The 16,031-nt window shown below is 43.2% G+C and overlaps 1 protein-coding gene across 3 annotated transcripts in view; it reads right to left on the bottom strand.

The window, feature by feature from the left end:
* CSGALNACT1 (chondroitin sulfate N-acetylgalactosaminyltransferase 1) overlaps positions 1–16,031 on the bottom strand; it is a 324,300-nt gene that overhangs the window by 258,596 nt on the left and 49,673 nt on the right. The window contains exon 1 of one of the 3 annotated variants that reach the window (XM_060291560.2): positions 4,240–4,292. The exons of the other annotated variants lie outside the window; for them this stretch is intronic. The gene's annotated coding sequence lies outside the window, so the exon portion shown is untranslated. Of the gene's footprint in view, positions 1–4,239; positions 4,293–16,031 lie in introns of those variants that run through there. 3 annotated transcript variants of the gene reach the window in all.

Raw genomic sequence — 16,031 nt, 5'->3', positions numbered from 1 at the left:
GGAGATCTATAGCTAGGAACAAGAGGAATATTAACAAGAGTGTATTTTGTTAATGCTTTTAGCTTTTCCAGGGCAGTAAAATTAATACTTGAATGAGCATATAGTTTAGGGCTTTATCTCATCAACATCCATACAACCCCTCCATACGGGCATTTATATTGAGTGGAAACTGAAATTGAGGCTCTCGGGCTAAGTAACTCGCTCAAGAAGATACAAGAATTAAGCAGAGGAGCAGTGACTCAAAAGGAGGTTAATCTGGAGGCACTGCTGATACTGCTTGAAAACTTCGGTAGGTACCTCACTCCTATCAGGATGGCCACTGTCAAAACCACAGAAAACAAGTGCTGGCGAGGATGTGGAGACCCTGGAACCCTTGTGCATCGCCGGGGGGAATGCAAAACGCTGCAGCCACTCTGGGAAACAGTATGGCTGTTCCTCCAAAAATTAAAAATAGAATTCCCACATGATCCAGCAATTCTCCTTCAGGGTATATACCCAAAAGAACTGAAAGCAGAGTCTCAAAGAATATTTATGCACTCATGCTCACAGCACCATTATTTGTAATAGCCTAAAGGTGGAAGCAACCCAAGTGTCCATCGACAAACAAATAGACCAACAAAATGTGGTGTATGCAAACCACGGAATATTATTCAGCCTCAGTAAAGGAAGGAAAGTTCCACGCATGCTGCACCACAGATGAACCTTGAACACATTATTCCTAGTGCAGGAAGCCACTCACAAATGGACATGTACTAGACGATTCCAGTCATTCTGAGGGAACTGGAACAGTCAAAATCATAGAGACAGAGTAGAAGGTTGGTTGTCAGGGGTTGGGGGGAGGGAATGAGGAGGTATTGTTTCACAGAGGTTCAGCTGGGGAAGATGAAGAAGCTCTGCAGATGGACGGTGGTGATGGGTACACCATGTGAATGTGCTCAGTGCCACTGAACTGTACACCTAGAAATGGTGAAGGTGGTAAACTTTATGTTATGTGTATTTCACCACAACTGAAACAAAAAACTTGGGCACAAAGAGGGTAAGTTATTTTTTTTTCAGTTATATACATCAGTTACTGCAGCTCTAAGCCTAGAGCTGAAACCTCCTACTTCTGGGCGTTGATCTTACTAGATAGCGCTCATGGACTTTCTTTCAGCTCTGACTCGGACTTGAGGTTATGCAGGTCCTTACAGCTCGTTGCCATGGTCCTTCTTTATGTGTGACTCTTGCCTGATGTCTTTCTTATCTACAGAATCAGGCTGATTACCTTCCTTCTTTGCATCTCGTATATATTTATCGTGTTTTTACATTACTGTCAGCCTGACTATACATATAGAAACATGACAGACAGGATATGGACCAGAGGACAAAGTCTTCCTCACCATTGGTCAGACAGCACCTGTTATGTGACCCACTGAGTGGATCTTAGGTATAAACTACGACTCCTCCCTACACCTATACTGACAATTAATTGAGCTGAAAACATCCTATGTTACCACCTCTTTCTGTAATTGCCTTTTCTTTCTTGAACAAACTTCTTAAAGGCAAAAACTTACAATATGCTAAAAACTTAATTGATTAGACTACCAGAAGCTCTCAATCTGGGAGAAGGCAATCAATTGCTACTGTAGAAATAGACAAAATTCTTTGAAGCTCTTGAGGTAGTTTTCCTGCAGTGAGGTCCCACTGTGGCAGAGACCTCTAGCTGCCCACAGAATATCCATCCTTCTCTTTTTTCTTAGTAACAGCAGAACATCTGTATTTTTGAGGGGAGCAAAGTGCCTGGAGGAAATTAGTTTTTCCAACATCCCCTGAAGATAGAGATGGCCAATAAGATATTAGTGGAAGCCCTCAGGTAGGGTTTCTAGGAAGGAATTTTAAAGAGAGCTTACTGAACCGGCAGGTACCCCTTTGACCTTCCACCCTTCATTCTTCTTCCTTCAGTGAGACAGACATGGTGGCTGGAGTGGCAGCAGCCATCTTGAGCCCGTGAAGGAGGGAGACGAAAAGAATCTCAGTTACCCTGACATCCTGAAGACATCAAAGCAGTGCCAGAAACTGTCTACCTGCAGTCTTCTTGTTTAGAAAGTAAACCCTTAGGAGTTCAAGATCGTGGCGGGGAGAGTGTCTGTTAACTCTCGGCCAAATGCAGTTCTTAAGGGGGAATACTTAGGATGCTGAAAAGATCCTATATCTCTGTGAAGTAAGACATTTAATTTGTTATAAATAAATGTTACAAATGATGATGACGACGACAACGACGTTAGCCTTTGTGAAGGTGGCAGGTCCTGAGGCATGGCAAGGCTAAGTTGTTCACCTAAGGTCTCACAGTTAATAAGTGGAAGGCTGTGCTTTGAATCCAGAGTCCATGCTTTAAACTACAAGACAGTAATATCACACGTGACAAACTAACATACACTGCACAAATAAACTCCACAGACACACTAATCTTAAAGGAGCTTTGTTGATTCATCAAGGAAAATTCTTATTACATGTCATCCCTAAATTGCTCCTCTATTTGAGAAACTGTTTCCTGCAGGAACTGAGATAAGTCTCACAAGCCATTTGGCTGGTTTCACAGCTGTCTCACGTGCTACCTTAAACATAGCCTGGACCATGACCACAGTCTCCTGACGGAAGTCCCTCCTGACCCCCTTCCACCACTGCAAGATTAACCTCCCGAAAGTGAGCTTTGACCACATCACAGCCCTTCACACAAGCCTTCAGTGGATCCCCGCTGCCTGCATCTGCTCCCAGCCCCTCCCCTTCGCACTCCACACCCTCCAGTGTCCCCTGCATTCACCTGGGATTTTCCATCTTGGACCCTGGCTCATGCTGCCCAGTCCACCTGGATGCACGTCCTCTCCCATCCTCTCCCAGCTCCACGTGTCAGCACCAGACCTCACCCTCGAGACCGAAGTCAAATGGCTCACGTGCCATGTTGTGGCTGCTTCTGGACAAGGGCTGAGCTGCCGTGGAAGTGGTTTGGGAGGAAGAGCGCTGGGTTTCAGAGTCTCCCCTAAAGAGAGCAAGGGTGCCCCAGCCAGCAGCAGCCCCATCCAGATCAGGACGAGGTCTGGACCCCTTCCTCCATCACCCTTCCCTGCTGTGCTTTCACTTCCCTCCTCCTGGTGGATCAAAATCAACACCATGGACAGCCTTCAAGTTAAAAATACTTCACAAAAGGGACACTCGTAACCCTCGGGATGTGTGAGAAAAGGGAAGGAGAGAGGCCCTGGGGAAGTTCTCCCGGGTCCAAGGGGTCCAGCTGACAGGAAGCTGCTGCCTCTCTGACCTACTGACCAAAATCATCCAAGTCAGGGAAATCCAGAAGGGCTGCACCCAAGGCTGTGCATCATAAGAAGGGGCTCACTTCTTCTGAGACCCCCAGGTAACTGGAGGGTTGATGACTACTGACTGCACAGCACCTTGCACAGGAAAACCAAGTGCAACCAGATACAAAGCATCCCCCTGGGGCTGCAGGTCTCACTCACTGACTGATACGAAGTTATCAGATTCAGTCATTCAAAACCACACATTCTAAACCAAGTCATGCACCATGAGCGAGCCTAGAGCTACTCGGTGCGACTTGATTGAGTTCTCCCCACGGCGAGTACTGCTACCGCTAGGGTCCTCCAGTCACGGGACGATGCGAGCTTCTCCCCCGTCTCCCAGAAGCCCCGTGTACACATACGCCATGTGCGGGCATCTGGCTGTCGCACCCTCCCCAGCAGCCGGCAGCTCCTGAAGGCCGGGGAGGGCGGCACCGAGTCTGCTACGCTTTTTCTTGCCCCAGTTAGACTAACACCCCACACTGCACTCGGGAGAGCTTTATAAGGTTTTGAATGAAGAATGAGAATGCTCCGAATTAGCTGCATTTTATGGTGAGTTAAGCAATTCAGTTGGTCACTCTCACACCCTTCCCTCCTCCTCCCCTCCCATCCCAACACCCCCCAGAAAACAAGACACCAAGTGAACCTGGGGCCAAAGAGGAGAGAAAGAAAGTGCACCTGAGTCCCACACGCTTCTGGAAACCCCGTTACGCTGGGTTTAGGTGGATTTTTCCAAAGCACCACGAATGCTGGTTTTTAACTTAAAAACAGATGTCTAATCCCTCTCCATCCCCAATCACACACGGCCTGTACACAGTAAACCACAGCGGGGAGAAAGCCGTTCATACCCCCTCTTTCTTTGTCTGCCAGTACACCCCCCAACCCCACCCCAATTTAATCTTTAACTCACCCAAATTAGGAGGAATTCTGTTTCCGGCCTTAACAGGCTTCACAAAAGGGCCAAGAGTGTGTGAACCAAAGCCCAGCTCAGCCATATGTGCATCGTGGGGAGGGATCAGCGTTTCCTCAACATCCTCAAAGGAAACGTTACTTCCTAAAAGGAAAACTGTGGAGGGGCTGGTGGTCCCCTCGGGGCCGTCAGTCTGCTGCCACTCAGGCCGCCTGGACCGTGAACCCGGGCGCCAAAGTCACCGCACGGGGCTTAGGGAGTGTCTGTTCCTCGCCCGAAGCCCACCAGGCCCGCAGGAGATTCCTTCTTAGTCTCCAACCACAAGGGAAGGAGAGGGATCACTGTCACAGGGATAATAAATGTCTGTGGGCCACACCCCAGGGCATCTGGAGGCTAAGGTCCCCCCAGGATGTGGTCCCCTGCAGGGGACGCCAAGCACAGGCCTCTGGCTTATCTTCACACTTCCCTCCACACCTTATCTGAGCAAAATCAACACCACAGACAGTCCTCAAGCTAAAATACATCACAAAAGGAAAACTCGTGACTCTCTGGGTATGTGAGAAAGGGGGCCCAGGGAGGCCCTGGGGAAGGTCTCCCAGCGCTGAGGGGTCCGCCCAACGGGAGGCTGCTGCCTCTCTGATCTACTGACCAGAGCCATCCAAGGCCGGGAAATCCGGAAGGCAGCTCAAGGGAAAAGCAGCATGAGTTTCAACAGGATCTGAGAACACCAACAGTGCCGGTGGAAATACTGGCGCTGAGGGCAGGAAATTCTTGTTTGGTTGACAGATCAAGCAGTTCTGTGTCCAAAAGGCACTGCACAATTACGCACAACCAACGACAACCTTTAAATCCCAATGAATAATGCTGCGAACTAAGAGACCCAGTAACACCACAGTTGCCAACCTACTTACCGATCATTTCCTATAAAGCTGCCCGATTTAAGATGAGGACGTACCTGTGGGTAGGTCAGCAGCGGGAACCACGCCCCTACCAGCACTACGATGAGTGACACAGCGCCAAGGTGGGGGTCCGTTTATTTAAAGAGTCATTGATCAAAAGTGGGAAGTACGGAGAAGGTCATTCTGGAGAATCTGTCCTCTATAACTTAGCATCCGAACAGGCACACATCTGATAACTGTGCAGGGACAGCAGACGCCACCCAGGGTGGTCCCGGGTGGGCCAGCGTGTAAAGTAACCCTTCTCAGGGGTCACATTCAAATTAAATCGATAGCAGGGACGAAGGTTTAACTGACATGCTCTTTAAAATCCTCCCCAAACGGGCTTCCCTGGTGGCGCAGTAGTTGAGAGTCCGCCTGCCGATGCAGGGGACACAGGCTTGTGCCCCGGTCCGGGAAGATCCCACATGCCGCGGAGCGGCTGGGCCCGTGAGCCATGGCCCCTGAGCCTGCGCGCCCGGAGCCTGTGCTCCGCAACGGGAGAGGCCACAGCAGTGAGAGGCCCACGTACCGCAAAAAATAATAATAATAATAAAATCCACCCCAAACGGGCTTCCCTGGTGGCGCAGTGGTTGAGAGTCCGCCTGTCGATGCAGGGGACACAGGTTCGTGCCCCGGTCCGGGAAGATCCCACATGCCGCGGAGCGGCTGGGCCCGTGAGCCATGGCCGCTAAGCCTGCGCATCCAGAGCCTGTGCTCCGCAACGGGAGAGGCCACAGCAGTGAGAGGCTCGCGTACTGCTTAAAAAAAAAAAAATTCCACCCCAAAGCACTCTTTAAACTATATTAGACATAAACAACAAAACCACTCGGCAGCTCCATTCTGAGCGAGGACGAGGAACCAGGCAGAGACAGAGACAAAGATGGGGACGGGGGAGGGAGGGAAGGGAACCGAACCTGAGAAGTGCGGTTGCATTTAATTCTGAGGTCAAGGTAACCGATCACATTACCGTCTTATTTCTTATGGCTTAATGGTCGAACGATGCAATATTTCTACAGGCGAAGGAACATATGCAGCACACGCACCTAAGTTATGAAGCAAAGCAGTAAATTCAGCACCCATGACGCACCACCCACAGAGCGGCACCCACGCCGTCGCATCACGTGGAGGCCCCCTGCATTGGGAGGGTTGACTTTTTTTTTTTTTTTTTAATATTTATTGATTTGGTTGCATCAGGTCTTAGTGGCAGAACGCAGTATCTTTAGTCAAGGCGTGTGGGATCTAGTTCCTTGACCAGGGACTGAACTCGGGGCCCCTGCATTGGGAGCGCAGAGTCTTAGCCACTGGACAACCAGGGAAGTCCCCGGGTGACGTATTTAATCTCTGTTAGTCAGGCACTTAGGAGCTGATGCACTGATTAGAGATGACTCCAGGCTTCAGGGTCTTTTCCTGGAACTCACGGTCAGCCATGATTAGGGTTCCCAGCAGCTCACTGAGGAGGGAGGCTTCCCTCAGAGCCAACCAGATGGAACAGAGCCAAGCCGCTCTAGGTCCTCACCTGCACCCAGAGAGGAGCCACAGGAAACTGTGAGCACAGAGTGAAGGGGCAGCCAGTGCCCACCAGTGCTGGAGGGGTCCGATGCCCTCTCTCACCCCCTCATAGTTCCCCAAATGGGCACCCATTCCAATCCTCTCATTTACCACGATGTGGACTCGGCCACGTTATTTATTTATTAATTATTATTTTGGTCCCAATTAATTTTATTTGATATCTAAAATTTTTTTCATTTTTATTTTATATTGGAGTCTAGTTGATTTACAATGTTGGGTTAGTTTAGGTGTACAGCAAAGTGAATCAGTTATATATATACGTGTATCTATTCTTTTTCAGATTCTTTTCCCATTTGGGTCATCACAGAGTACTGAGTAGGGTTCCCTGTGCTATACAGTAGGTCCTTGCAGATTATCTATTTTATATGTAGTAGTGTGTATATGTTAATCCCACACTCCCGATTTATTGGCCACGTTATTTACCTGCTCTGAGCCTGTTTCATCACCTGTCCGTAATCTTCCCACCCCCAAGAAAAGGATCAGGTCAGAGTATATGAATGCTCCTTAGAGCCGATGATTATTGTATAATTGCTTGTGTCTATATTTTCGTTTTTATTATTATTATTTGTTAGAATATACTGAGGGAAGACCAGGATACAGGCCCAGGACTGGGTTTCAGGGTACATTGCCCTATATTCTGATTAAATACTCACAAAGAGACTGGTACATCTTTTCAGGAAAGAAGTTACCCTTCTTTAGGTCTTAGAAAAAGGACAAACTTATGCTCAGTGGCCCTTCAAGGCCTCCTGATATTAAAATTCATTCTCATTTAACAAATATTTCACACGTATATGTATCATGCCCGGCACCGTGCCGGCCAAGGAACAGGGTGTAAACAAGAAATCAGGGTCCTGCCCTCAAGGGGTCCATTTTCCAATGGGGGCGGGGAGACAATAAGCAAGTGAACAAATTCACAGAGCATTTCGGATGGCTCCCATGTGAGGAAGGGAACAGAGAGGTGCCATGCTTTGGCCCAGCTGGTGAGGGGTGGTGGGGCGTTTAGAAAGGCTGGTCTAGGAAGGCCCATCGGAAGACACACAGCAGGTGCTCCTGGGCCGAGGAGGCACTTGGTGAGTCCAAGAGCCTGGGGATGCGACTGTCTGGGTGTGGCCTGGAGTCTCCAGGCTCCCCAGGTGTTTCTGATGCACGGCCTGAGTTAAGCACCACCCAGGTAAGCCTGTAAGTAGGCTCAGGACAGAGACCTGGGGCACCGGGGGATTGCGGCCTTCCACTTCGGAACCTTTGCTCCAGCAGCATGGCCAGGTGAGGGGGCGTGTCCACAGCAGGTGTACAGGAGTAATTACTTCTTTCACTTCACAGCCTGGAGGGAGGCAAGACAGTGTGTGTGCAATATTCACTCCCTGGAGCCTTGACTTTTCCTCCTGAAGGAATACTTCTAGGAAAAACATTACAACTAAATCAGCATACTCCATATCCCTGGAAACAGTCCACAGCTTCTCATTTCAAGTGTTAAAAAAAATACTAAAAAAGAAGGCATAAATTCATTATGATTGTCTCTGGCATTCCATAAAATGAATGATTAGAAATTAACACAGCATGACTCTGTATGGGGAGTGAACAGGTTTTATAATCCACATGTCAAGAAATAACAAGCAGCTGAGCATCCGTGGCTGCAGGCACCCAGCTGACTTTATGGCCCATCGTAAAGCAGAAAAGTCATCCGTACAAAGGATGGTTCCTGTAAAAGAAGCTGATCATCACTGCAACCATTATATGCCCCGTGACAGGAAGCTCACCAAACTCACCACAGTGGCTTCCTCTGGGGAGGAGAAGGACAAAGAGTCCTTTCATCAGAAATATCTTACTTCTTTCATTTAAAAAAGTCTGAAGCAAACATGGCACAATAGTTATGAATTCTAGGGAGTGGTCCATGAGTGCTTGTTGTATTTATACTTTATTAAAAAGAGAAAGAGAGAGAGAACATTTGAAGGGTAAAAAAATTCTTCGTTTAACATTTCTTGCATAATGTGTTAAATTGGCTGAAACCATATAATTATTTCTTACCATGACTGTTTGCCAGTTTCTGAGGCAATGATCCAGAATTCATCATTACCATTACCATGTGCTCCTGTTATATTTATACACGAGGGCTAAGGAAAATCTGTTCAATGCTGTGTAGATTGTCTACTTCACACTCTTCTCTCTTATTCGATTGAATAGAAGAGGACCTTAAGTGCCTCTCTGCCATTCTTCCTAAAAGTACTGCAGACAGTCTCCATAATTTCCCAGGAAGACTGATCCTGACTCACCTCTTCCAGAGCCCTACCACTGACTTAGACATTTGGGTCAATCTTTACATATTCTTTTTTTTTCCCTTAATTTATGCTTTCAATATAAATCTGTTTCAGAGGGCAATATAACTTTAGGTTCTCATATGTCTTTACAGGATAATTCATGGTCTTGTGCTAAGTCAGGCCCAATAAAAAGCAAGAAATCATCAAAATGACAGTTGAGTAGTGCTGGGGCAGGCGCAGGAAATACAGAAACTGAAAGTTTTAGAATGGATATTTTCATCCTGAAATGTTTCTTAATCAATTGTACAGCAGTAGAAAACATTACCTTCCTGCAGGAAGGTGCGGTGGGGAGGAAGTAGAAAAAGAGACAAAGGAAGAGATTCTAACAAGTTCAACAATAAATTTTAACAGGATTCACATTGGTCGATCAAACCCTGTGAGTTGACTGGCAAGAAATAATATATCCCAACACTGTGGTGTCAATTTAAAGGAACAACACAAATAAAACTTAAGCTTACAGGGAAGCTTTTACAGTATAAACTCCTAAATCAATATTATCATTACATCTAAAAATTCATATTTTTCACAAACTTACTGTTACCAAAGGGGATAGCAGGACTCGGGGGAGAGATAAATTAGGAGTTTGGGATTGACATCTACAAGCAAGTAGTATATAGTAATATATAAAATAGGTAAACAGGGTACTTCCCTGGTGGCGCACCGGTTAAGAATCCACCTACCAATGCAGGGGACGTGGGTTCAAGCTCTGGTCCAGGAAGATCCCACATGCCGCGGAACAACTAAGCCCGTGCGCCACAACTACTGAGCCTGCGCTCTAGAGCCCAAGAGGCACAACAACTGAGCCTGCGAGGCACAACTACTGAAGCCCGTGTGCCTAGAGCCTGTGCTCTGCAACAAGAGAAGCTACCTCAATGAGGAGCCCGCATGGAAGAGTAGCCCCCGCTCGCCGCAACTAGAGAAAGCCCACGCGCAGCAATGAAGACCCAATGCAGCTAAAAAAATAAACAAATAAATAATAAATTAATTAATTAAATAAAATAGGTAAACAACAAGGACCTACTGTACAGTACCAGGATGTCAACATCTTGTAATACAAGTATTACAATATCTTGTAATAACCTATAATGGAAAAGAATCTGAACTAGATTTTTGTATATGTATGTAAAACTGAATCACTTTGTTGTACACCTGAAACTAACACAATATTGTAAATTAACTATATTTCATTTCTAAAAAACTGTTTTTTAAAAAATTAATATTTTTCAGAGGTTCAATTGCCAAATGTATCTTAGGCTATAAAAGAAAGAACAGCGGGGAGAAAAGCCCTAACAGGCCGCAGACTTCCACTGCTGAATTTTTAATTGGGACTCAGCATCTCACAACTGACCAGAGTGTCACCCAAACAATTTACTTCTACTGCAGGCTGCCACTGGCAAGCCCACACTGCCACTTCCCTCTTCTTTGCTGTGGTCCCCATGTTCTTCAAAACTAGATAAGGATAAACTACAGCATGTGGCATCTCTGACAGGCCCAGCAGTACTGGACTGGCCACTTTTCAAATATCATACTTCACTGAGTCTTCCCAGGAGCCCCAAAGGTGGTGTCACCTCTGTGTTGCAGGTGAGGAAGCTGCATGTCCAATATGCAGAAATAGAATGGAGGCACAGATTGAGAAAATACAAAAAATGTTTAACAAAGATCTACAAGAACTAAAGAACAAACAAACAGAGATGAACAACACAATAACTGAAATAAAAATACACTAGAAGGAATCAATAACAGAATAACTGAGGCAGAAGAATGAATGAGTGAGCTGGAAGACAAAATGGTGGAAATAACTGCCGAGGAAAAGAATACAGAAAAAAGAATGAAAAGAATTGAAGACAATCTCAGAGACCTCTGGGACAACATTAAACGCACCAACATTCGAAGTATAGGGGTCCCAGAAGAAGAAGAGAAAAAGAAAGGGTCTAAGAAAACATTTGAAAAGACTATAGTAGAAAACTTCCCTAACATGGGAAAGGAAATAGTCACCCAAGTCCAGGAAGCATAGAGAGTCCCATACAGGATAAGCCCTAGGAAAAACACACCAAGACACATATTAATCAAACTAACAAAAATTAAATTCGAAGAAAAAATATTAAAAGCAGCAAGGGAAAAACAAAAAATAACATACAAAGGAATCCCGATAAGGTTATCAGCTGATTTTTCAGCAAAAACTCTGCAGGCCAGAAGGGAGTGGCAGGATACATTAAAGAGAAAAACATACAACCAAGATAAGGATCTCATTCAGATTCAACAGAGAACTCAAAAGCGTTTCAGACAAGCAAAAGCTAAGAGAATTCAGCACCACCAAACCAGCTTTACAGCAAATGCTAAAGAAACTTCTCTAGGCGGGAAACACAAGAGGAGGAAAAGACCCACAAAAACAGACCTAAAACAATTAAGAAAATGGTAATAGGAACAAACATATTGATAATAACCTTGAATGTAAATGGATTAAATGCCCCAACCAAAAGACACAGACTGGCTGAATGGATACAAAAACAAGACCCATATATATTCTGTCTACAAGAGACCCACTTCAGACCTAGGGACACAAACAGACTGAAAGTGGAGGGATGGAAAAAGATATTCCATGGAAATGGAAATCAAAAGAAAGCTGGAGCAGCAATACTCATATCAGATAAAATAGACTTTAAAATAAAGACTGCTACAAGAGATAAGGAGGGACACTACATAATGATGAAAGGATCAAACCAATAAGAAGATATAACAATTATAAATGTTTACCTCCACACAGGAACACCTTAATACCTAACGCAAATGCTAACAACCATTAACAGGGAAATCAATGGAACACAATATTAGTAAGGGATTTTAACACCCCAATTACACCATTGGACAGATCATCCAAACAGAAAAAAAATAAGGAAACACAGGGTTTAAATGACACAATAGACCAGACAGATTTAATTGATTTTTATAGAACATTCCACCCAAAAGTGGCAGAATACACTTTCTTCTCAAGTGCACACAGAACATTCTCCAGGATAGATCACATCTTGGGTCACAAACCAAGCCTCAGAAAATTTAAGAAAACTGAAATCGTATCAAGCATCTTTCTGACCACAATGCTATGAGCTTGGAAATGAATTACAGGAAAAAAAAACTTTAAAAAACACAAATACATGGAGGTTAAACAGTGTGCTACTAAATAACCAAGAGATCACAGAAGAAATCAAAGAAGAAATTAAAAAATGACAACGAAAACATGATGACGCAAAACCTATGGGATGCAGCAAAAGCAGTTCTAAGAGGGAAGTTCATAGCAATTCAATCTCACTTCAAGAAACAAGAAAAATCTCAAATAAACAATCTAACCCTACAATTAAAACAGCTAGAGAAAGAAGAACAAAGAAAACCCAAAGTCAGTAGAAGAAAAGAAATCATAAAGACCAAAGCAGAAATAAATGAAATAGAAACAAAGAAAACAATAACAAAGATCAATAAAACTAAAAGCTAGTTCTTTGAGAAGATAAACAAAATTGATAAACCACTAGCCAGACTCATCAAGAAAAAAAGGGAGAAGACTCAAATCAATAGAATTAGAAATGAAAAAAGAGAAATCACAACTGACACTGCAGAAATACAAAGCATTATAAGAGACTACTACAAACAACTATATGCCAATAAAATGGACAACCATGAAGAAATGGACAGATTCTTAGACAGGTATAACCTTCCAAGACTGAACCAGGAATAATTAGAAAATATAAACAGATGGATCACAAGTAATGAAATTGAAACTGTGATTAAAAATCTTCCAACAAACAAAAGTCCAGGACCAGATGGCTTCACAGGTGAATTCTATCAATCATTTAGAGAAGAGCTAACATCCAACCTTCTCAAACTCTTCCAAATAATTGCAGAGGGAGAAACACTCCCAAATTCATTCTACAAAGCCACCATCATCCTGATACCAAAACCAGAAAAAGATATCACAAAAAAAGAAAATTATAGACCAATATCACTGATGAACATACATGCAAAAATCCTGAACAAAATACTAGCAAACAGAATCCAACAGCACATTAAAAGGATCATACACCATGATCAAGTGGCATTTATCCCAGGGATGCAAGGATTCTTCAATATACACAAATCAATCAATGTGATACACCATATTAACAAACTGAAGAAGGAAAACCATATGATCATCTCAATAAGTGCAGGAAAAGCTTCTGACAAAATTCAACACCTATTTATGACAAAAACTCTCCAGAAAATGGGCATAGAGGAAACCTACCTCAACATAATAAAGGCCATATATGACAAACCCACAGCAAGCATCACTCTCAATGGTGAAAAACTAAAAGCATTTCCACTAAGATCCAGAACAAGACAAGGATGTCCACTCTCGACAATCTTATTCAACATGGTTTTGGAATTCTTACCCACAGCAATCAGAGAAGAAAAGAAATAAAAAGAATACAAATTGGAAAAGAAGTAAAACTCTCACTGTTTGCCTATGACACGATACCATACATAGAAAATCCTAAAGATGCCCCCAGAAAACTACTAGAACTAATCAATGAATTTGGTAAGGTTGCAAGATACAAAATTAATGCACAGAAATCTCTGGCATTCCTATACACCAACAATGAAAAATCAGAAACAGAAATTAAGGAAACACTCCCATTTACCATTGCAACAGAAAGAATAAAATACCTAGGAATAAACCTGCCTAAGAGGCAAAAGACTTGTACTCAGAAAACTATAAAACACTGATGAAAGAAATCAAAGATGACATAAACAGATGGAGAAATATACCATGCTCTTGGATTGGAAGAATCAATATTGTGAAAATGACTATACTACCCAAAGCAATCTAGATTCAATGCAATCTCTATCAAACTACCAATGGCATTCCTCACAGAATTAGAACAAAAAATTTTACAATTCATATGGAAACACAAAAGACCCCCAATAGCCAAAGCAATCTTAAGAAAGAAAAACAGAGTTGAAGGAATCAGGCTCCCCAACTTCAAACTATACTACAAAACTACAGTAATCAAGACAGTATGGTACTGGCACAAAGACAGAAATATAGATCGATGGTACAGGATGGAATGTCCACAGAAAAACCCATGCACATATGGGCACCTAATTTACAACAAAGGAGGCCAGAACATACAATGGAGAAAAGACAGCCTCTTCAATAAACGTTGTTGGGAAAACTGGACAGCTACATGTAAAAGAATGAAATTAGAACATTACCTAACACCATACACAAAAATAAACTCCAAATGGATTAAACACTTAAATGTAAGACCAGACATATATAACTCCTAGAGGAAAACACAGGAAACACACTCTTTGGCATAAACCACAGCAAGATCTTTTTTGACCCACCTCCTAGAGTAACGGAAATAAAAACAGAAATTAAAAAATGGGACTTAAACTTAAAAGCCTTTGCACAGCAAAGGAAACCATAAACAAGACAAAAACACAACCCTCAGAATGGGAGAAAATATTTGCAAATGAAACAACAGACAAAGGATTAATCTCCAAAATATACAAATAGCTCATGGACCTCAATATCAAAAAAAAAACAATCCAGTTACAAAATGGGCAGAAGACCTAAATAGACATTTCATCAAGGAAGACATACAGATGGCCAAGAGGCACATGAAAAGATGCTCAACATCACTAATTATCAGGGAAATGCAAATCAAAACTACAATGAGGCATCACCTCACACTGGTCAAAATGGCCATTATCAAAAAAATCTAGAAACAATAAATGCTGGATTGGGTGTGGAGAAATGGGAACCCTCTTGCACTGTTGGTGGGAATGTAAATTGATACAACCACTATGGAAAACAGTATGGAGATTCCTTAAAAAACTAAAAATAGAACTACCATACGACCCAGCAATCCCACACTACTGGGCATATACCCTGATAAAACCATAATTCAAAAAGAGACATGTACCCCAATGTTCACTGCAGCACTATTTACAATAGCCAGGACATGGAACCAACCTAAATGTCCATCGACAGATGAATGGATAAAGAAGATGTGGCACACATATACAATGGAATATTACTCAGCCATAAAAAGAAACGAAATTGAGTTATTTGTAGTGAGGTGAATGGACCTAGAGTCTGTCATACAGAGTGAGGTAAGTCAGAAAGAGAAAAACAAATACTGTATGCTAACACGTATATATGGAATCCAAAAAAAAAAACAAAAATGGTACTGATGAACCTAGCTGCAGGGCAGGAATAAAGAGGTAGACATAGAGAATGGACCTGAGGACATGGGGTGGGAGGGGGAAGCTGGGGCAAAGTGATAGTACCATCGACATATATGCACTACCGAATATAAAATAGTTAGCTAGTGGGAAGCAGCAGCATAGAACAGGGAGATCAGCTTGGTACTTTGTGATGACCTAGAGGGACGGGATAGGCAGGATGGGAGGGAGGCTCAAGAGGGAGGGGATATGGGGACATATGTATGCATATGGCTGATTCACTTTGTTGTACAACAGAAACTAACATAGTATTGTGAAACAATTATACTCCAATAAAGATCTATTTTAAAAAAGTAACTGATGTTGCAAAAACTGGACAGCCACATGCAAAAAAACTAAACTAAACCACTATCCCGCACCATGCACAAAAATCAACTCAAAATGGATTAAAGTCTTGAATGTAAGACCTGAAACTGTAAAATTCCTAGAAGAAAACATAGGCTGTACACACTCAGACGTGAGTCTTAAAAATATGTTTCTAGATATGTTTCCTCAGGTAAGAGAAACAAAAGCAAAAAGAAACAAATGGGACTACAGCAAACTAAAATGCTCCTGTACAGCAAAGGAAACCATCAACAAAGTGAAAGGACAACCTACCAAACAGCAGAGGATATCTGCAAATGCTATATCTGATAAGAGGTTAATATCTAAAATATATAAAGAACACATACAACTCAACAACAACAACAAC

This window comes from Globicephala melas, chromosome 21, assembly GCF_963455315.2.
Source record: "Globicephala melas chromosome 21, mGloMel1.2, whole genome shotgun sequence".
Classification (NCBI taxonomy): domain Eukaryota; kingdom Metazoa; phylum Chordata; class Mammalia; order Artiodactyla; family Delphinidae; genus Globicephala; species Globicephala melas.
This window is presented reverse-complemented; position numbering and strand designations above follow the sequence as displayed.